Below are 23,552 nucleotides of genomic sequence, written 5' to 3' on the forward strand. Positions count from 1 at the left end.
AAAGGAGAAGAACAATATACAAGAAGGGAGTAGTTCGAAGTTTGAGGTTCTTGAATATAGAAATCGAGTTGTTATCACATCTCAATTTCACCAATGGCGTTCAATGGTTTATGGCTCGAGTATGCTCTTGATGGCAGCTCGAATTATATAGCCTAGAAGGATCGCATGGAAGCAGTATTAGAGGATAACGGTCTAAAGGACTCCATTGATCAAGAATTCCCCAAGCCGACAGTGGCTAATGCTACAGAATTGGCAGAATGGAAGAAATGTGTGGCTAGAGCAAGGAGAATCCTTCGAGTTCGAAACCACATAGTCTCGAGTCTCCATGGGAAGGAGACACCGTTTTCGATGTGGAAACATTGAAAGATCTATATCAGAACAACAATGATCAGAGGAAGCTGGCGCTGAAAGACAAGCTTCGGAAAATCAAGTGTGAAAAGGGCGACACGATCTCTACATATCTGGACAAGCTCACCACCTGCTGGGATGAGCTTGGATGTAGGGATCATGACTATTGATGATGACATGGTGAGTGTTGCACTCCTCAGTCTTCTTAAGAGCTAGCATAACTACCAAGACTCGGTAAATGGAAGAGATAAACTACCAGATTGGGAACGAATTTGGTCGGATCTGATGCAGGAGGAGATAAGAAGAAGCACTAGAGATGGTTCTTCATCCAAGGAGGATGAAGAAAATTGCGCCTTAGCGAGTAAGGCGAATAAAGGGAAGGAGAAGGATTCTCATCCAAAATCGAGTTCTTCCCATGGTGGGAAGAAGTTTGACAAATCGAAAGTGCGATGCTTTCGTTGTCATGAGGTGGGTCATTTTGCTACAAATTGTCCACTGAAGAAATCCAAGATGGGATCCAAGGAAGGATCTGAAGGCAAGGCATTGGCCTCATAGTTCGAGTTGGATTTCGCTCTCTTCGCATGCATGGTTTCATCCATGGTGGGATGTGGTTGGTTTCTTGACAGTGGAGCTTCTTTCCACATGTCCGGAGACAAGAGTTTGTTCAGTACCTTGGAGGAGAAAGATCTCCAGATACTCATAGCGATGGGTAATGATGAAAAGTATAGTGTCTCAGGTGTAGGCACAGTTGTTTTTCAGAGGGAGCAAGGAGCTCACATTACCTTGACTGATGTCAAGTATGTACCAGGACTGAGGAAAAATTTGGTGTCGATCATAATGCTAGAAGATAAAGGCTATGATGTAGTCTTTAGTAAGGGAAAGTTTTTCCTTAGACACATCACCACGAGACAGGTGAAGCAGATCGGTTGACGAGTCAAGACCTTGTATGCTCTTGAGGTTCAAGATGCATGCAAAGCCTTGAGGAGAAAGGAAACTATTGGAGACTTGGTGGTTGAGAGGGAGAGTACATTACCTCTTAACATGCAGTGCCAGAAGAAGTCTTAGACAATTGTGGAGGAGCCACAATTGGTGAAGCAGCTTCAGGAGGTTGTGGAGCAGCCACAACTAGAGAAGTCGAGAGGAGATCGAGTAGAGACATCTACTCATGCAAAGACCTCCAGTAGGGGGAAATTTCGAGCCAAGTGGGCAAAGGGATCACATGCATCCATACCTCTAGGTAGGAGGTGGGGCGATGTGGAGTGACAGTCCCAAGAAGGTTGGAATAGGGGCAAGATCATTGAGGTAACAAACCTTTTTGATTAGACCTTGCTACGGGAGCCTCGACGAGGAGTAGTAGGACTAGCTGAGTGGGTAGAGGCAGACGCGGATGGAGCGGCAGAGAGAGCTACAATGCAGGAATCCTAAGATAATGCAGAGCTAGTAGGCTGCAACAATGCGAGAGGCACAGGAGTGTTGCATCAGTGCAGGATGGCATAGAGAGGTGTGCAATGGTGCGAGATGCATGGAGTGTTACAACAGCTTAGAGGTCACAAAGGGAGAACTTGTCAGCGGCAGAGGGAGCTTCAACATCAGAGGGTGTTTCTAGCCCAATAGGGAGGTCAGTTGGGAGATTTTTTTTGTTTCTAGAGTTGTTGGAGCAACAACACTTGGGAGAAGTGTTACATGCAGAACATTCCAAAGGTTCAGGATCAGGTTCGAGTTGAATGCCTTTCTTGTTGAGAGGGAGTGTTGAAAATGGCAACAAGAAATGTTAAAAATAGAAGTGCTAAAAATAGAAATGCTATAAATAGCAGTTCGGGTACCAGTGTTGGACATAGCAACAAGGAATGAAAAATGGAAGTGATAAAAATAACATTGCTATAAATAGAATTTCGGGATACCTTCCTATTTTAGTTAGTCCCTGAACTAAAATAGAGAAGTAAAATTCGAATTTGATCTTAGCAGCTGTTTGTAAAATAATTAATTAATTCACCATGAGTTAATTAGTTGTAAAAAATCAAACATGAAGTCTATGTGGGGACATGCAACAATTTCTCCATTAATTGAGGAATTTATCCATCAGTTAAAGAGATAAGGATGAGTTGTAATTAGTTGGCTCAGTTAACTGAGTCAAGTCCAGTTAGATTAATTCAAATAGTTTGTTGAATTAATTGTGAGTTCAGTTAGTTAATGCTTGCATGCATGTAACTGCTGCACTTCAGATAACTGAATATTCTCTCATAAATAACTCATGCATGTTAGTTTAGTCAGAGACCCAATTGAGATCAGAGGATGGGACAATGTACTATCAGTTGGAGGATTTTTCCTATAAAGGAAATTCATCCATGCAGAAGGAATCATCTCCTTCAGAATTGCACAGTTAGATCAGAGGTTAGTGAGACTGTGAAGAGGCCAATTCACACAGGTGGTAGCACTGGACCCCAAGGAAAACTGCACAAGGAAATAGGAGGCTTGGAGGGTAGAGGAGAAGGTTTGGAGAAGCCTTTGACTGCCTATGAGTAGCATTGTTTGATTGCAGAGAGAGTAGGATAGCTTGAGAGCTAATTTTTTTTGTAACTTGAACAAGATTTCCACTTGAATGATAATACAAAGATTGGGGTTTTAGGCTGAGGCTTTCCCCGGGGTTATTTCTTCTATGTTATGTGTGATTGATTTCTCATTCTCAGTTATATGTGTTCTCATTGATCGTGCTCAAATTGATTAAGCTTCCGCAAAGTTTATTGTAGAAGTAGATCTTGTATTTTACTTTAGTCTATTGCATAATTTGTTGATCTACAGTGGGAATTTCTACAGGGTTAGAGAGGTTACAAGTTTTTGGTGATGCTAAGGGCATCATTGATTGGGTCAAGGATCATAATCTATTTAATCCAACCATTTTATCAAACTGGATGAAACATATCAAGAGTCTGGTAAGTTCCTTCCAACACATTCAATTTCCTCATATCTACAGGGAGCAAAATCTAACTGCAGATCTTCGATCCAAACGAGGTATTTTTAAGGAACCTGGTAAGATCTACTTCACAACTTTTGAATAAGATGTCATGATTAACATTGGCAACATTACATACTCTTAGGAGAGAAAACTGAGTTTTTTTGGTAAGCCCACGAGGGCCCTATTTTAATTTTGGGGTCATTAATGATGAGCATACTAGATGTAACAAACTGGTTTCTTTTTGAAAAACAAGGATTTTAAATTTTGGGGTGAAACAATGATGAGAATTCTAAATGTAACAAACTGCGTTCTTTTAAGAACAACAAGGATCTTTAAGTTCCATTATAGAAGATATAAGGGTGATAATTAGGCATTTATACTAGACATGCAAAGATGGTGTATATAGCCAATGTGACAAAAGAAATTTTCTAAGTAGCTGAACCTTGATATTGTACTCTCTTTTTTATTTTAATGAAAAAAAATGTTTTTTTCTTCTTAAACAAACAAAAAACAAAACTTAATTATGATATTATATTAAAATAAAAATGCTAATGATTTAAAAAATTAAAATAGTAAAAAATAATTATATTAAATTAAAATTAAAATATTTCTTATATTATAAATAAATAATAAGTATGAAAATTAAAAAAAAAGAAGCGTGCACATAACATTGTGCAATAATTATCATGACACTAAATATAATCCATCTCACTTTTTTTTACATTCTAAATATAAGTTAATAATCCATATCACTTTTTTTCACATTGTAAAAATACACATAAATCAATCGCAGTAAATATAATCTAAAACCAATAAAAATAATTAAATTTATATTTATTTACATTATGCATGAGTCATTCTTAATGCACTTTCACACCCAATATAAACAAACAAATATTACTTTCACCCGATGGTATTATACACCAATATTATAATTGATGTGATATGAATATTAAAATAATTATAGTGAAAGAATAAATGAAAGTTGGTTTTTTTCGTAGATAATGTGAGTTTTGAGATGACTAACATGTCTAACCTCTTGTTTGAGTAGCCATGACTTAGGGGCATCTAAGCATAAAAAAATTGTCAAAATCCCTTGGGGATTACACATGGCCTAGGCCACACCAACCCTTAGCATAGTTGGATTTTTGCCCACTAACTTTCAAACCGGTGACCTTTCATCTCACATGTCTAACCTCTTGTTTGAGTAGCCATGACTTAGGGGCATCTAAGCATAAAAAGCTGTCAAAATCCCTTGGGGATTACACATGGTCTAGGCCACACCAACCCTTAGCATAGTTGGATTTTTGCCCACTAACTTTCAAACCGGTGACCTTTACACCACATAGTGCTTTAACATAACACCTTATCACCATTTGTTCTACCCACAGTAAACTTATGTTTTCTCTTTTAATATTAAAACAATTATATATATATATATATATATAAGTTTTGAGGGGTTTCATAGTGGATTATATTAGATAATGTTTTTTTGGCATTCAACTACGTTAAATAAGCCATTCATCTATGACTATTTCCATGAGAGGTAGTCATAAGTGACTAATTTCTCATGATTACTAAGTGGACTATTCAAAAATCATGAAAATTAGTGAGTTACGACTACCTCTCATGGAAATGGTCATAAATGAATGACTTACTTAACGCAGTTGAATCCGAAAAAATATTATCTAATATAATGCACTACGAAACCCCTCAATACTTAAATACAAAAGAGTGAAGGGAGCTCTACTTGAATGGTTCATGAGGACAATACTTGCTAAGCCTTTGCAAATGAGGTAGCAAGCTAAGTGAGTTTAATTGTGGGGAAAACTCCACAGTTAAACTTGCTTGAGCCAGAGGCAATCTGAGATGGGTGACCTCTATGTGATTCATAAAAACATATGTCTCTATTTCACCAAGTAAAACACATTAATCCAAAGTTCATGTTTCTGGATATTTGAACCCGCCTGGAAACACAAACATATGCCATACCTTTTTGAATGGAACTCTGATCTACCTAGAAACATTCATAAACATTCATAACTTCGTAATACATATGCCTCTATTTCACCAAGTAAAACACATTAACCAAAATCATGTTTCTCGATATTTGAACCCACCACTACTAAAAACACAAAGATATGCTATACCACTTAAGATACACTCCTTCACAATTACATTGAATATTTAATAAAAATTAGTTTTTCTTTTTCTAATTTTAATAAATAATGATAAAAATCAATTTAATAAATAATAATAAACAATATTTAAATATTAAAAAAAATCATTTTAAAAATATAATTTCAACTCAATTTTTATAAAATCTATGATTTCGTAATATAGGTACTTAAAATATTAATCACATGATAAAAATATTTTAATAACTAATGATAAAAAATATAAAATTTCAAAATATATATATATATATATAATCTATAATTAGTTATTATTAAAATAATGCTAAAAAATTATATCGTATTTTTTAATTAATTAAATTAAAAAATATATTATTTAATTTTTTTTTAAACATTATAATTCTATCGATTTAATTCTAAAATTAATTTGAGAAATGGAAACGTTACTGGAATAGGAAATTAACAATGAAATTTATCTTGGTTGAAAATGATATTTAAATCATCATAATAACTATTTGAAATTAGTAATAAATCTTATTTTATATTTTATATATATATATATATATAATGATTTGATTTTAATTTAATATAAAATGATGATTTTATAGAAAAAAATTGGTTAATGTAATTAATTACATATACATGATAGACATGATAAAGACAACATATATTTCACTGTAAAGACATTTTATTTTTTTTTCCAAAGAAAAATCTCAATTTTACTTTAAAAAAAAAACAAAATTAAATATATTTTATTCGATTATACTAGTCAATGACTAGTGTCTAAGAAAACAAAACTAAACAAGGAAAAACACAACCAAGAAATATGACATTGAATTGGGGACTAAGTGTGAAATCACTTAGTTACCTTTTTCTACCGTTTTTTTTTTTTTTTTTTCTGCCAACCACCATAGTTAAGAGTGAAGGTTACAATGGCCATCTGATTCTCTTCCACGTTCACAAAGACTTCTTTATCAAAATTCAAACTCTGTGGAGCATGAATTTTTTTAGTGCCTCCTTTTAGGGGGAATCTTCCCATTTTTCTGCATTTGAACTGTAGTTTCAGTTACTTTGTTGATGCTCAGAATTTGAACCAAAATTCCTATCTGGTCAACTCCTCTTTCCGTTAATAGCTCTTGTGGATGCTACTCAACACTATTTGTAGCATTCTCTATAATGTCTTCCCCTCTTGTGGATTCTACTCAACACTATTTATATCATTCTCTATAATGTCTTCTCCCTCTGCCTTCGGTAGAGACTAATTTGAAAACTGCCATCCCTTTGGCCTTTCGGCTTGCTTTTTTTTCCTTTTGGATCTTTCTTTGTTTCACGGCACTTATTTTTTTTACATGTCCTATTTGTAAACAAATTCGACATCTAAAAATATTGGGACTTATAGTAGGATTTGTTTTGTAACTCTTCATCCTTAAACGAAACTAGACCCTTTGAATTACTGGAACCAGAGCAACCACCTCGCATCCTTAGGTTTAAGGAAATGCATGCATATCGTCCGATTCCATAATCTTGCAGCTGGTTGAAGTCTTGCAATGCTATCCCTGCATAAATAGAACTTTGTAGTTGCACCGGGATTCCCAATCTATTCTGAATAGTCTGCTTCAGATTTCGATCCTAATCCCCTGCTCGAACCTTGATAGAAGCCAATTTCCCTTTCGGGGTTCTAAAAAAAATTCTGAAACTTCTTCTTCATAACCAGATTTCGAATCTGATCCCCTGCTCGAACCTTGATAATAGCCGATTTCCCTTTCGGGGTTCTCGACAAAATCTGAAGTGTCTTCTTCATAACCAGATCTAGATGAGGATCCTCCAGATCTGGTTTTGGTGGGCAATGTAGGGTTTTCATGCGAGTTTGAAGTGGAACCTCCTTGACTAGATCTGGTTTTCCAACCCCAATTTCGTTTCCTTCAACTTGGGGTTAAAGGGATCCCTTGAACTGTATTGGAGGCTGCTGGAATTTCACTTCTCTATATTCTCCTCCACCACCAGAGGCCACGCGTTGACAGGGTCGTTCTTCCAAATATCCATGTCTGCCATTTGACTCGAAAGAGAAAGAGGATCAAGGTATATGGGTTTACATACATATTTTGTATAACATATATTTAAAAAAAAGGATATATTATATGCTATTAAATTCATATTTTAAAAGATAGATGTTGATTTCATATAGAATGGATTTGAGAAGGAAAAACATAATAGTAATTAATGGAATATATGTGATAAAAAATATTTACATTTTGATTTACTTATATATTTTTAAATTATATATTAAATGAAAAATATTACTATGTTGAGTAAGGAATTTTAGGAATTTTTTTTATATAATTATCCATGATCAATTTTTTGAGGGAGGACATTATTTAGTTAATTGGTTTTGGGGTTCTGAAATATTATGGATTTACTTTGTTGTCTTTCAATCTTTTTATCTTCATCATCTTTTTCATAGAGAAGTTGGGCAAAGTGGGGTTTCTCGTTTCTCAAAGAAACTTCCACTCAGTTCATCTTCATCATCTTTTTCATAGAGAAGTTGGGCAAAGTGGGGTTTCTCGTTTCTCAATCTCAAAGAAACCTCCACTCAGTACATCTTGGCAAGCTAAAAATACAGGGCGTTGTCTGCTAAAAGAAATGCAAGATCCAAAATATGAGGTTGAATCCAACAAGATCAGGGAATATATCCAATATATGCAGGATAACACTATGATATACAAGTTCATCGGATTATGGCCCTTTGAAAAGTCTTTAATTGGGCGGACCCAAAATAAATGGAACCTCTAGGGTCAAATAAAACTAGAGCTAGGGGCAAAAGTATTATTCCCATTCATTTTCTCCAACTTGGAAGACCGATCAAGGGTTTTTGAAGGAGGGCCATATTTTCTTAATAATGTAGGGCTCTTCATGCGATTTTGAAAGGAGCAAGGAAGACTTTCTTGCTACATCGGCGTGGGTTAACTATTTTATCTTCCAAAGGAATATTTGGAGGAGGAACCCTTGAAGGCATACAAAATTCCATTGACAGCTTTGTTAAGGTATCAGAGGCTACTAAGAAACGGAGGTATATGTCATATGCTTGGATGTGCGTTTAGATGAATATTTCCTAACCTCTTCTAGCTTCAATAGATATTTATTATTAGGATAGTCTTCAGAAACAACCTATAGATTATGAACATGCCCCCCTTAGATGAAAATGTTGTCATGAATATAGGCATCATATTATGGACTTTTCGATGAATTCAAAAGAATCGTCTAAAGAACACCCCTCTCAAAAATAATAAGATGATTTGGGGAAAGTCCCCCAAAGAAGAAGAAATTTGAGTCCCTAGGGTGCCTCAAATATTGAGTAGATCCCTAGACCTGGAAATAGGTTTGATTCTCTCTCCTCTCCAAAGGAGTCTCTGGAGCAATATAATATTTAATCAACCTTGCAACCAATAGAAGGAAAAACCCATAAATCCTTACCAAATCCTTTAGATCTCATGAGAAAGTTTCTAGAAGAGTACTAACAAAATCCATTATTACAATAAATGGTTTGCTTCCTATTGGAAGAAGCTAAAGCACAAACCATACCAAAATATATGGTTCTGGATGATCCATGAATTACCGCCCTTGCAAAAGAACAACATGTAAAAGATATGAAACACATGCCGTGTCATCAAGATATGATTCTTTACAAGGCATATCTTTGGTGCAAGGAAGAAGACCAGCTGGGCTCGAGTTCTTCAAAGTCGTGCGTTGGGATTCACCCAAAGGATTTCAAGATAGTATTTAGGTAAGAAAAGGAAGCCAAAAAATGAAGCTACAAGGGAAATAAGGCATTAATCTAAATAGATGATGAACAACTAGTCAACTTAGGGTAAAATCATGCCAATGTTAAAGGAATTTCCTCCCTCAAATTTTTGTGTCTTCAAGGAGTTTTCTATGTAGTAATGATTATCATAGTTAGTTTCTAATTCTCTATTTTTGGTAGGTAGCTTGCTAGTCTCGACCAATCTGGATATGAAGAATCTCTTAGTTTTTTTGTCCTCTTTTGTAAATCTATGCTATATCTAACTATTTTTAGGTTAATAAAAGGATTCACTAGCTTACAAAAAAAAAAGAGTGAAGAATACTATTTACAAATAGAAGAGTGTATAACAACTAGATATTAAAAATTTTGATTTTACATTTACATTTATATGATGAATCAAATTTATTTTTAAGTTTATCTTTTTTTTTGTTAATTTGTCGGCTTTCATTACTTCATAATTCAATCATACAAAAGTAGCTTTCTTACCAGTGTCATGACATTCCATAAGGGAAACCAAACCAGTGACAATGAAGGTATTGCAAAGTTCTTTTGTCTATCAAAATTATCCGATACAGAGCTACCATGTAACTATCTTTACAACATGACATATGGCTGGCGATGCCAACATATAAGTTACAAAATTGTCCACAACTGTGCAGGAAAACTAAAAAATGCAATTTAGAGAACATAAGCATAAAAATATAATTATCTTGGGAAGCCATCCTTTCTTTAAAAGAAGTTGTAGGAGTGGCATCCTGTGTGCTCAATCCTAGCGATGCTTGTATCCTGCATCGAATATGCATCTCTATATGTTCCAACCAAGTGTTCAAGCTGACTTGAAAAGATCACAAATGGTTTTGAATCCATTGGATGTCATTGAGATGGAAAATTATCTCATTGCAGTATTGTTTTCCTTGATGACTTAGCCAATATAGTTTTCATCTTCTAGTATAAGTTGACAAAGGGGAGGTACTAATTCCTATGACCCTTGATGTGTCCAGGGTTTGGAATCTAATAAACAACATAAGCTTGAATCTCAGAGTCAAAGTGGGTGTTCCTATCATGAAATGATGAGCTTCAAGCAACCAAATTTTGTCTTGAATTTTTAGGGAGATAATTGTATGGTAGAGGTGAGTAGTAGTTTGGGTTTGTGACTAGGAATGAGGCTTGCCAGAGGGGTCCTGGTTGCCGGAGCATGTCTTGGACACATTCGTTGTTGAGGCATGAACCAATGAGAAAATCCCTAGAAGACAGTAGGGGGGCATGGGATTAGAGGCCAAGGTCAGACTAGCACAAAGTAGGCAGAGTGGAGAGATTCAAGGGTAGGGGTGGTAAATATAATAGTGGCCAAAGGAGCTACAAAAAAGTGATGGAAGTATGACCAAGCAATAAGTGGCCTTCCTTTGGAAGGAGAAGAGCCAAGCCACTTCCCCATAGGATATTAAACTGCACCTTCACTCCCCATAGGGTTGAAACATAATTCATGGACCAAAAAAATAGAACCATAAACTACAACTACACAACCAATTGTAAGAAATTAATACCAACAAACATGGGGGAGGTGATTTCTCAAAGACCTCTTAGAAGCAACTTGGTATTGATCATTCCACCAAAAATTGCATGAACTACTTGCATGTACCCCCATAAACCGATGAAAATTTGTGGAGAGCCCAACCAACAATATAAAGTGAGTGATGGAAGGCTGAAACAATGATATAGAGTGAGTGATGGAAGGCTAGATTAGGAGGTCCTAGACCTTCATGAACTATTGAACCACAAGTGTGGATGCCTTGAAGGAAAAATACCATAAGCAACCCAGTAACAAAAAAATGAAATCTGATAACTACAACTCACCTCCAACAACTCTTGGAAGACGAGGTGGTCTCGAAAGTTTCTAGATTAAGGATATGCATTTTCATTACTCGTGAGTTTGTGAGATTGTATGGGATTGGTTGGCCATGAAATCCCCCTCTTTAATACTTTAAATGCTAGTAGGGTGGTTATTCCACTCCCCTCCCTCCTTGGCACACTTTCCAACACCCCATCGGGGTTCTAATTTTATCTTTTAAAATAAAAAACTTCTCATTTTAAATAAAACTAAATCATATTAACTTAATATATATATATATAATTATGAAATTTAAAAAGCCTCAAGGGTTAGCTCAGTTGGTCGAGTCCTCGTCATTAAAGCACATATGCTATTAAGATATCATTGGTTCACTTAAATTCTTGAAACTCTCAGGGTCATGCTCTGTGGTTAAGACAATAGGAAGTGACCTTTTTAGATACATCTAGCTGGTACAAATATTTTGTGAACGTAGTGGTCATCGATCTTCGAAAACCATGAACCATATACAAAACTTATGAAATTTAAAAATAAATTGCATGTTGAAATTGTTAGCTTGGGAGGTACTCCAAGCCCTAGGGTTCGGGGTTTGGAGGAAGGAGCACCACAAATGTGCTTTGTGGGCTTAGAACCAAGCTTGGGGTTTTGTACCCAAAGATGTGTGGCCAAAACCATGAAGGTTGTTATTTATTTGACCTATGGAGATGATAAATGACCTTAAAAGGAACTAGGGGTTGTGAAAATCACCGAGATCAAAGGTATACAAAGAGATTTATGATTTTTTTATATGTTTAGGTGGGCTAATTTGTCAACAAGTTTAGGTTGGCTAGGGTAAAAGAGTTCCCCAAGGACAATTTGTTGAGACCCAAAGGAAGCATATAAATACAAGTGATGTTGGAGGCTAATTCTCACATACAAAGTGCATCTCTTCATAGAAATACATCATCTAAGGTAGCCGTAGCTCAAGGAGGATAGGTCCGAGGGGTTTGAGGGACTGTTTATGGGTATTTTGATGTGTTTGGAAGGTTCGAGTAGGAGAAGGAATAGGCCACATGAGTTAAGGATAAATCTGGGCTAATTTAAGGATGTTTTTGTGTGGTGTATATATATATATATATATATATATATATATGAATGAGGGTCACAGGGATCTGTAGCATTACAAGGAGCCCGAGGCCTATTTGGGAAACCTTAAGGGAGGTTGTCACCTCTGTCTTGGAGAGCAGACAACCCAGACTTGAAAAAAAAACAAGGTTGCAGTCGTAGGTGCACTCTGAAGGAACTTGGAGAGGGCTAAAAATAGTTTTTAGAATCCCTTAACTAGTGAGCAAAAGTCACAACAGTTTATATCAGCCCAAGAAGAATCAATATGTACGTATTTGATGATGTGTTTAAGTTGATTTGATGCTAGTGGATGGTGTCCTAGTAAAGAACATATTTGGTTGGGCACCTTGTGGTTGTTGGAAGGCAAAAAGTGGGTGCTCAAACTATCCTTAGTATTGTTTCGAAGAAGTGTAGCAACCCCAAAATTAAAACATGCAACTAATTAGATTAATCATTTGATTTATAATCAACACGCAATTTATCAACTATTTAACATCTAATTTCAGAAATACGAGTAGAGACAACTTACCTGTGGCGATGATATTCCTTACTTGTGATTTCGGAGTTGAACGCTATTTGTATCGTGCTAACCGCAACAAAGTTTTGGGGATGACTCTCCACCCAACCATAGGCTCAATTGCACAAAATCTTGCTACAACTAGTCACCCCCGAGCCCTCAATCAACGTACTACCGCTAGGGAATCTGAATGGATGATGGAATCATGGGAATGATCTCTCATCTTCCTCATCGTCTATTAAATAGAGCAAACATTGGAAGGGGAACCGCATGCACACACTCCATGTTTCAATATGCAACTTTTATTTCTTTATTTTAAGTTTAACTTAATTTAGCAATTCTCTTAATATAATTCTTTCTTATTTGATTCCTTTTTACTTTTTGATAACTTTAATTATTTTTACTATTTTTATAGTTCTTTTAATTTAACTCTTTCTTACTTTATTTTTATAGTTCTCTTAATTTAACTCTTTCTTACTTTATTTATAGTTCTCTTAATTTAACTCTTTCTTACTTTATTGTACTTTTTGTTAACTTTACTTATTTTTACTATTTTTATAGTTTATTTGTATTTATATTTATTTATATTTATTTAGAACTCTAGTATTGTTATTTACTATTTTATTTATTTATTATTATTATATTTTCTTCATTATTTATTTCTTTTTTACTATTATTATCTTTTCTTTATTGTTTATCATTTATTTTCTTATATTTTAATATTATATTATATTATTTATTATTTTATTATTATTAGGGGACATTACAAGAAGGACACTGACAACAATGAGGAAGGGTGAAGGTTTGGAGGTTAGGGATTGCAAAATTTGAAGGAAAAAAGCAGGCAGCCAAGTGGACCTTGTGGTGAACCCAAGTTCACTGTTGGACAAGCACTTGTAGCAGTGATATGTGGCAACTCTCCTGCCTTAAGTTTACCATCATTGGAGCAACATAGGAAGAAAATAGTGGGAAGAAGTCCCTAAGTAGTCGAGGAGAAACAATGGGAAAGAAGTCTCAAAGTGTTGTGTCCTTGAAGGATTAAAGGAGCATATAGTAAGCGTAAAGATCCTATGTGTTGGTTGTAAATGGACTTATGATCAGCTAGAGGGAAGATTGGAGAGCCAAGTTTAGTGACCCAAAGGACTAGGACCATTGGTAAAGGAAGTGCTGCAGAACGAGAGCGAAGGACCCACAGTGTGTTTAGAGTATGACAAAGAAGCTGTGATTGTTGAACACATTAGCTAGACTTCCAGTGTATCTTGTTCTTGTATTCTTGTACTAGTGGATGTATGAGGGCCATTAACCCTGGTACGAGAGTCCTAGATTGTTGTATTATCATTTGATTAATATAACGAAGTTGGGTTATTGAAATTATAAAAATTTGTCTATATTTGTGCACTAGTAGATTTATTGCTATATATTGTTCTGCTGTGCAAATTAGTTTATTGTGATACTTGGATTGGTAGCCTCAGTGATTGTAAGATTCTAACTTAGACTCCAACATCATGGAAAAACAACATTGCATGATAATAAAATTTATATATATTAAAGTTTTATAACTTTTCTAAATAATATAAATAAAATTAAAACCATGTATTAAAAATTTTAAAAAATTAATTAAAAATAAAAATAAATTATTCTATATAAATTTGTATACCAATACCCTAAAAACTATAAATTTATAATAATAATTTAAATCAAAATCCTTAAAACTATAATATTCAATCATTCATAGAAATATGACGATATCCCATCAATATTAAAATATGAAAATATCCCATTAATATTAAAATACCTTATGCAAATATTAACCACAAAGTGTGATAATAATTATTAAATTATTATGTGATGAGAAAATTATAAATGGAGCTCTATGGGTCTGCTCTGTGGTGATGATCACTGTTGTCTGAGTGTTGTGTCATTGTTGCCTTTGGATTTTTGTTTGTTGGGTTGTTGGTGTAGTAGTAAGATTTGGGATTTCTCTCACCATGGGTACAAAATCCACTAGCCCCATCCTACATGGTGTGTCCTTGCTCTAAATGCCTTTAGATTGTTGTTGATTGGTTTTTCTTTGCTCATGGACAACCTTTAATGGATATCAAGTAGGTGTTGTGTTTTCTATGTGGTTAAATGCATGCACAATGAGTGCCCGAAAAAATTTTATGAAGAAGGAAGAATCAATTCCCTCTTTGGACCTAGGTTTTTCCTCCCTAATGAAAAATAATGTGACACTTTTGAAGGAAAAAGGGTTATTGGGAAATTTTACTGGCCCATGGCCAAGTTATGAAGTTGTTGAAGATTGGGTTTTTGATAACTGGGAAAATCATGAACCCAAGGAATTTCTTATTATGGAAATGTGTATTAGGCATTTGTTTTGAGAATCAGGAAGATAAAGAATAAATCTATAAGTTGGGTCCTTAGTTCATGGGTACCAGAGACTTGTTTCTCACTTATTGGTATTTGGATGTTAATCCCATGATGGATATTTTATCTACACCTTTGGGTATCAAAATTCCATTTCTCCATCTACTTTGCTGGGGTGACAACATTTTTAAGGTTACATGAGATAAAATGGGCCGATTTATTGCCAGTGACATGGAAAATGGGATCAATTTTCCGTGTGCTAGAATTTTTGTTGAAATGGATTTACCAAAAGGCATTCCTAAGGTAATTCAGCTAAATCTGGATGTTTGATCTCACCTCTAGGATTTGGATTACAAACATGTTCCTTTCAAGTGTAGTATGCGTCATGAGTATGGACACTTCACGAAAACTTTTCCAAAAGATTCAGTTTCTTGAAGCTCTCCAAATCCACCGCCTCCTTCAAAAGAAGAGCGAGGAGAAAATAAGCAAGATTTATTCTAGTTAAAAAGAAACATAAGAAGCATGAAAATAAGAAGCAACATACATGTAAGGTTGAATCTCAACATCAACCCCCTTCTAAGAATAGTTTTAAAGTCCTAAATGTTCCTAAGATAGAAGGTGAGAATATTGAGGCCCAAGTGGTTCAACCATTATCTAAGAATACTCATGTTCCAAAATTCTCTCCTAACTCAAAAGATGAAGAAGGCTCAGATCAAGAATCTACAAAGAAAACTTTTGGGGTGGAGCATTGGAAGATGAAGAAGTCGGTAAGGTGGTTGAGAAGAAGTGGTTTTAGGATTTGGATAGAAATGTTGGAATCATTTCATGTCTCATCAATCAAGTTATTCATCCATGGGTTATGCTCTTAGTTGTATCCATTATGAATACTTTTGGTTAATCCATGATATGGATTCTAAAAAGCTCTGTGAATTTGCATGAAACAATGTTTAGTCAAATATATCATATAGTTCATGTTATGTGGATGTGATTTTGTTACTGAATTAGTCACCTAATACAATTCAATTAAACCTTTCACTATTGGCCTAATAAATACAAAAACATATTGAAAAAAACTCCATATGATTCGTATGCATAAGATGGATTGCCACAACTCCTAATATGCATAACCAAAACAATAATGTTATAAGTACTTCACATTAACCTTGTTAATTGAATTGAATTTAACAATACATACCACTAATATATAAGACATTGTTTATATGAAAGCCTCAATTCCTCAGGGATATTTATAATCAAATTTATTTTGAAATTTGGTAAATAACTTATGCCATGCATAATACAACAAATGCAAGTGCACTAGGCATTTCTATGTTAAACTCATTCATAAAAGATTTGAATTTAAAAAATATTGATAATTTTAAAAAATAGATTTAAAAAAATCAAGGGAAGTTACAGGGAAGCAAGTGCCTACCTTGAGCAGGGCTTGAAGAAAAAAGTATAGCAAGTGGTAGACGAAGAATGAGTTAATATTTTGTGACACCCAAGTTAATTGGATTAGGTTTTTTATAAGAAAAAGATAATGATTCACAACAATCAGAAGCCAAAGAAAGCCCTAGACCCAGATTGTCTGAAAGGATTTGTATTCATGAAGTTGTTAGTCTGAAATGTTATTGCATAAAGATGATTTTTCATGAAAGAAAAACAAATTTGGTATAAAGATGACTATTCTTAGATGTGGAACAGAGCCAACTACAATCATCAAGGACGCTGATGCCTGAGCTAGTGTGTTGTTTTCTTTTGTTTTTTTTCATTAAATATAACAACACATATACATTGTATGCATGTGGATTATAGGCAGAGGGAGAAAAATGAGCTTTTAGTATTCACTCTTGAATTTATTGGATTCTTTTGAAAAGGGTAATTTTGAAATTACACCAGGCGAGAAAAATACCATAAGCAAATAGATTTTGATGATCAAAAATTAGTTAATAGATGATATAGACATTTCTGAACCATGATTAAATGAAGGGTTCCTAATAGGCATGGAGTTAAATTTGAGTACCAAGCACCAATCAAATAGCAATAATCATAATCAACTAATTGGATGCAATCTATTAGTCATCCAAAACATATCACAATAAATCATAGAGGGACCCAACACAAAAATAGCAAAACGAAGCCATGGACAAAAGGAAAAACCTTACCTTCGAGTTGCCTTCTCAACAAATATATTCTAGTGTAAATAAAATGTGAGAGTGAAAATACAATTCCTAAATAAATACTAAAGCAAAAGCATACCTAAGTATCGAGTCATGAAACCTGTAAAAGATAACTCCTCATCTAAATTAATGTTTAGTTAAAGAAATTGAAGCTCAATAATTGAGGTGAGAACTGAAAAATATTTAATAAATGTTAGTAGATTGTTCTTAGGAAGTAGATGCAGTTAGTGAGACAAGCTGATTTTGTACTTTTGACTAGTACGAAAATTGAAAAGTAAAATGGTAGAATACCCACGATTTTGTATTAAAGTTGTTTGTAACAGTCATCACATTATGGGACTAGAACTACTCTTTCCTTTATTGTGCCTATATGACTATCTTTCTCCCAACCTACACCTATGTCTAAACATGTGATGCACACTGTGTTGGTCTATTTACCACCTTATCCAGGTATTTCTCTTGAAAAGGAAGGGAAGCTATAATTGTATCTTGATCTCTCACTTTATATTACTTCGCTCAAGCAACTGAATCTACTCCTTCTGTCCCCACTTATTCATTCTTTGTAATCTATGCCTTTGGTGGTGAACCTGCCTATGACTGGTGGATTTTCATCTCGATTTCTAAGTAGATATACAACATATCATATTTTTTACCCCGTAGCGGGGTCATAGTAAGGACTATAAAAAAGTAAGCGAATGAGTTGCTTCCCTTCTATATATAAGTAGGTATATAATGGAATCGCTTCATTCCTTTATTAAAGGTCTTCATAAATAGGGTTAACTAGGCCCATCCACTATATCTAACATTTGAACTAGTTTTGCAACTGCTTATGCTATAACATAAATAGTTGCCACAAGCGTTTATTATAGCTTACTACCCTATACTCTGATGTGGAGTCTATATGCTTTTCCAATTCCATAGCCTATTTAAGATCCCCCATTTGTAGAGGGAGCTTATTGCATGAGTCAAGAGAATGAGAAGGTTCAGTCGGGCATACATAAAGGTGGGCAAAAAATTAATTTCGATTGGGGAGGCATAATATATGGGATCCAAACATAGGTTATTATGGTGCGTCATCTTCAGGACAAGTTTGTAGTGGGATGTTTAGAATTGTAGGAATAAGGTAAATATTTCCATTGCAGACCATTCGACACAGAGGTTACAAAGGTCTTCCCAATGCAATGAACACTCTATGCACCATGAACCAAATTCTATACCAGAGGAATACCCTTGCTAAATTCTTAAAATTAAATAATAAATAAAATTAGATATGAGAAAAATAATTAAAAACAAAAAGTAAATATTATAAACAATAAATAAAATTATTGTGAAAAACATATGAGATAGGCAAATGGGCTTGCATGCTGCCTATGTGCACCCTCTGGAAATTAGACACTAAATGATTAGCACAGGTTTCAACTTCTTGATTGTTAGTTCCCTGGTTGGAGTGTGGAGGCCAAGGTTATGAAGTCCTTTATCTTTGTCGAGCACTTGTAAGGAGGAAGTTTTCGTTTGGTTAAAGCCCCTACTCAGGTTCTGTAGTGGCTAGTTCCCAACTAGTGGCCCCATTTGGAATATCTAGAGCAATGTTTGAAGTTCCATTGCAAGAATTACCTGTATTTTTTATAGGATGAGAAATGTCAATGAAGACAACTATAAATGGAAATAACTTGCACTCAATATGGACCAATGACAAACATTTTTATCTGTAGTAGGAACAATAGAAAGTGTGCCAGGTCCCTATAATACTAGTGATTACCCCATTACTATTGTAGTTGTATCCCTTATTAATATTTTTGTGCCCCTATTGTCCCCATATTATTATTACTGTGCCCCATAGAATCCCTCTATTGTTATTTTTGTGCCTTAATATTATTATTGTTAGGTCAGCTGGGTTATATTGTGACTCCTTAGATTCCTATATATAGAAAGGAGGTTTTGTCATTTGAATCATAAAAGAATCATTCATTTGTGTAATGTAAAGGAGGTTGTCCCCTCGAAGATGCTGAATTCTAAGGCGTTGATCTATCTTTCCTATCTTTTTGTGAGTTGGTTTCATAACATTTGGTATCAAAGCTTTGGATTCTAGGGTTTCACTGCTCCAAATAGGTCATTGTGGAACTTTCGCTATAACTTTTTTTTTGCGATGTTTAAGAAGTGAAAAAAAAAACCCATTTGAGACAAAATAGCACTGAACCTTGGATCTAAAGAACTTTTCATGCTATATTTGCGGAGATATGATCTGAGGAAGTTGGTATTTTTGTAGACTCCTGAATTACATTCCAAACAGGTGACCTGGGGACAATCGTCATAACTTTCTTTATGAGCATCGGATTGAGGTTTCGTAAAAAGGTACAAAAAGAGAACGGACTTTGGTTTATTGTATATATTTTTCAGAGCCAAAGGTAAAAACAGGGACACGTGGCATGTAGTACAAGTTCACTCTACTGAACTAGTCTATAATCAAGTCACTGTGGGAGATTTGGCATAACTATTCCTTGGAGAATCCAATTTGGATCAGATTGGTGGCATTGGAAAGAGGACACAGAGGGCTATTGCAGGTCGCAATTTTAGGATTAGATGATATGAAATTACAGAGATACATCAGAGGAAATATCGAGCTCCTACAAAGTGAAAAAAGGTGTGTAGATTTTTTTAAATTTTTGCTTAAGCTTGGTTTGAAAAATTATTTTGAAGGAATTCAAAGGGCATAGTAGAAAATTATTATTGGTAACTGATGCCCCAAGGAAATAAAATGCAAACACCTAGTAAGCAACCTAAAAGCTCTAGCATGACTCATGAAGAAGAGGAAGAAATGCTACATGATATATCAAAATTACAAGACCAATTGCAACAAATGTCACTCTCACAAAAGCTAACAGAAGCTAAGGTAAATGGCGTGGAATCTAAGATAAAGGGCATGGAAGCTAATTGAATGGCGTGAAAGCTAATATGGACGATTTGAAGATAGATTTGAAGACAAACTTGAAGACAGACATGGCAGATTTGAAGACGGACATGGCAGATTTGAAGACAAATTTGACAAATTTTCTACAAGAAATACTTACTAATGGTTAAAGGGTAGTAAAGGAAACTCATGATGCGAACAAAAGAAATTTTAATCATGATTTCATAGACTCTAATGTTGGATCGAAGATCCACCATATTCCAAAAATCGATATGAGGAAGTTTGATGGCAAGGATCCCGCAGCATGGATATTACAAATGGAGCAATTTTTCGATCTCAATAATGTGAAAAACACACAAAAGGTATGTATTGCAACTTTATATTTGGAACCAAATTAGTTTGTATGGTATCAATGGCTTTGCTCTCATAAACAAATTATCACTTGGGCAATTTTTACGGAAGAATTGACAGCACATTATGAGGATACAAAAAGCAACACTTTTTTTAGCCAATTAATAAGTCTCAAACAAAAGGGTTCAATAATGGAGCACATTGAGGAGTTCCAAAAATTGAACATAAGGGTAAAAAATATTCCAGAGGAGCATAGGATTGATGTGTTCATAGGGACTTTAAAGGATAATATCCAACATGATGTTCGCCTTTGGGAACCTGATTCATTAGAGAAGGCATTCAGGTTAGTAAGAAAGCAAAATTATGGCAACCAGGAAGCATACCACTCACAACTATAAAGATGGAAGTGTTGTTGCCCCTAGTCTTCCACAACCTATAAGGTTGACACCACAACAATTGGAAGAAAAAAGAGCAAAAGGGCTTTGTTACAGTTGTGATAACAAATACACTAAAGGTCATAAGTGTGTTGAGAAGAAATTATTCTACATAGATTGTGAAGAGGAAGAAGAAAAGGAGCAAGAAAGGTCAAAAGAAGAGGATATACTCTAGGAACAAAGCCTAGATAAAGAAGAAATGCGTCCAACCATATCTTTTAATGCATTGGTGGGAATTACCACTCCTCAAACCATCAATATAGAAGGACAAATCAAGAAAAAAAAGGTAATAGTGTTGATTGATTCAGGAAGTACCCACAATTTTATTCATTATAAGGTAGCAAAAGAATTGAATTGCTTCCTATATTCAACAACAAAGTGTCAAGTGATGGTTGCAAATGGAGGAACAATAAATTTCTCTGGAAAGTGCCATAATATCAAGCTATCCATGGGAGAATATGTATTGACTAGCCCAATGCTTTCCATTCCATTGGGAGGTGCTAATGTTGTACTAGGAGTCTAATGGCTACAATCCTTGGGTAAAATAGCTTTTAACTTTTAAGAACTTTTTATGAAATTTTCTACGGAAGGAAAGGAATTTGAATTAAGGGGTATTGCAGGGAAACCAAGAAAGATAATCAACTCTAACGGTATGAAAAAGCTTCTAAAAAAGGAACAAAGAGGTGTAATTGCACAATTATGTTCGCTAGATGTTTCCACATCGGAATCATCTATTTCTCCAGATCTCCAAAAAGTCTTGGACAATCATTCCAAGGTATTTGAGACTCCCAAAGGTCTCCCACCTATTCATGATCATGATCATGCTATTCATCTGATTCCAGGAAGTGTTCCTCCAAACATCAGGCTGTACAGATATCCCTATGCCCAAAAGAGTGAAATTGAACATATGGTTGCAGAAATTCTAGAGGCTGGTACAATTCAACCTAGTCAAAGTTCTTTCTCTGCTCCAATAGTATTGGTGCACAAGAAGGATGGATCATGGCCCATGTGTCTGGATTATAGGGAGCTCAACAAGCTCAATATTAAACATAAGTTTCCCATTCCTGTCATTGATGAATTACTGGATGAATTTCATGGATCAATTTAATTCACCAAGTTGGATCTTCATTCAGGATATCATCAAATCAGAATGAAGACTGAAGACATTTCAAAAACAACTAGAACTCATGAGGGTCATTATGAATTTTTGGTCATGCCTTTTGGCCTTACCAATGCACCTTCTACATTTCAAGGTTTGATGAATTCCATTTTCAAACCCTTCCTTAGAAAATTTGTGTTAGTGTTTTTTGATGATATACTAATCTACAACAAGTCTTGGAAGGATCATGTTGAACATGTTGACAGGGTGTTACAACTATTGGAGGAGAAACAATTATATGCAAAAAGATCCAAATGTTTCTTTGGAGTACAAGAGGTGGAATATCTGGGTCATATTGTATCTCATGAAGGAGTTAAGGTAGACCCTAGCAAAATTAAAGCCGTTAAGGAATGGAAAATCCCCACATCCATAAAGCATTTGCGAGGATTTCTTAGGTTGACAGGGTATTATCGCAAGTTTGTTAAGAATTATGGGAGAATAGCAGAACCTCTAACAACATTATTGAAGAAAGATGTATTTTCATGGACTCCAAAAGCAACAAAGGCCTTCAAACATCTTAAAGAGGCAATGTGCCAAGCACCGGTCTTAGCTACACCGGACTTCACAAAAACCTTTATTGTGGAATGTGATGCTTCAGGAAATGGAATTGGTGCTGTTTTAATGCAAGATGAAAGACCCATTGCTTTTGAAAGTCGTCCAATCAAGGGAAAGTTTTTACACAAAGCTATTTATGAGAAGGAAATGTTGGCAATACTACATGCACTTAAGAAATGGCGACCCTACCTAATGGGAAGACACTTCAAGGTAAAAATGGATCATGATAGCCTTAAATACTTTTTAGAACAAAGATTATCCTCTGAAGAGCAACAAAAGTGGGTCACAAAGATGTTGGGTTATGACTTTGAAATCATATACAAAAAAGGGAAGCAAAATGTGGTGGCAGATGCACTCTCAAGAAAAGATGAGGATGTGGAAGCATTGTTGTGCGCCATTTCTATTATCCAACCAGATTGGATAAACGAAGCAAGGGAGGAATGGAAGAATGATGAAGAAGTGTGGGCACTTATTCAAAATTTACAACAAGATTCCAGTACATCTGATACATTTAGTTGGAAAACTGATTCGTTATGGTACAAAGATCACTTATACCTCTGTAAGAATTCCCTACTCAAACAAAAGATTCTTATGGAATTGCACACTTCTCCCTTAGGAGGGCACTCAGGATTTTTAAAAACTTACCACAGGGTTAAGAAGGAATTTTTTTGGGATGACCTTAAATCGGATATTCAAAAGTTTGTGGTAGAATGTTTGGTTTTGCAACAAAATAAAGTTGAAACAATTAAGACCCCGAGACTATTACAACCTTTATCCATTCCAAGCCAACGTTGGGAGGAGGTTTCAATGGATTTTATCACAGGTCTACCCAAGTCTGAGGGAAAGAGTGTCATCATGGTGGTAGTTGACAGACTTACCAAGTATGCACCCTTTTGTGC

Source organism: Pinus tabuliformis, chromosome 9 (genome assembly GCF_031772625.1).
Source record: "Pinus tabuliformis cultivar Carrire ecotype Pingquan chromosome 9, CPIR1, whole genome shotgun sequence".
Classification (NCBI taxonomy): domain Eukaryota; kingdom Viridiplantae; phylum Streptophyta; class Pinopsida; order Pinales; family Pinaceae; genus Pinus; species Pinus tabuliformis.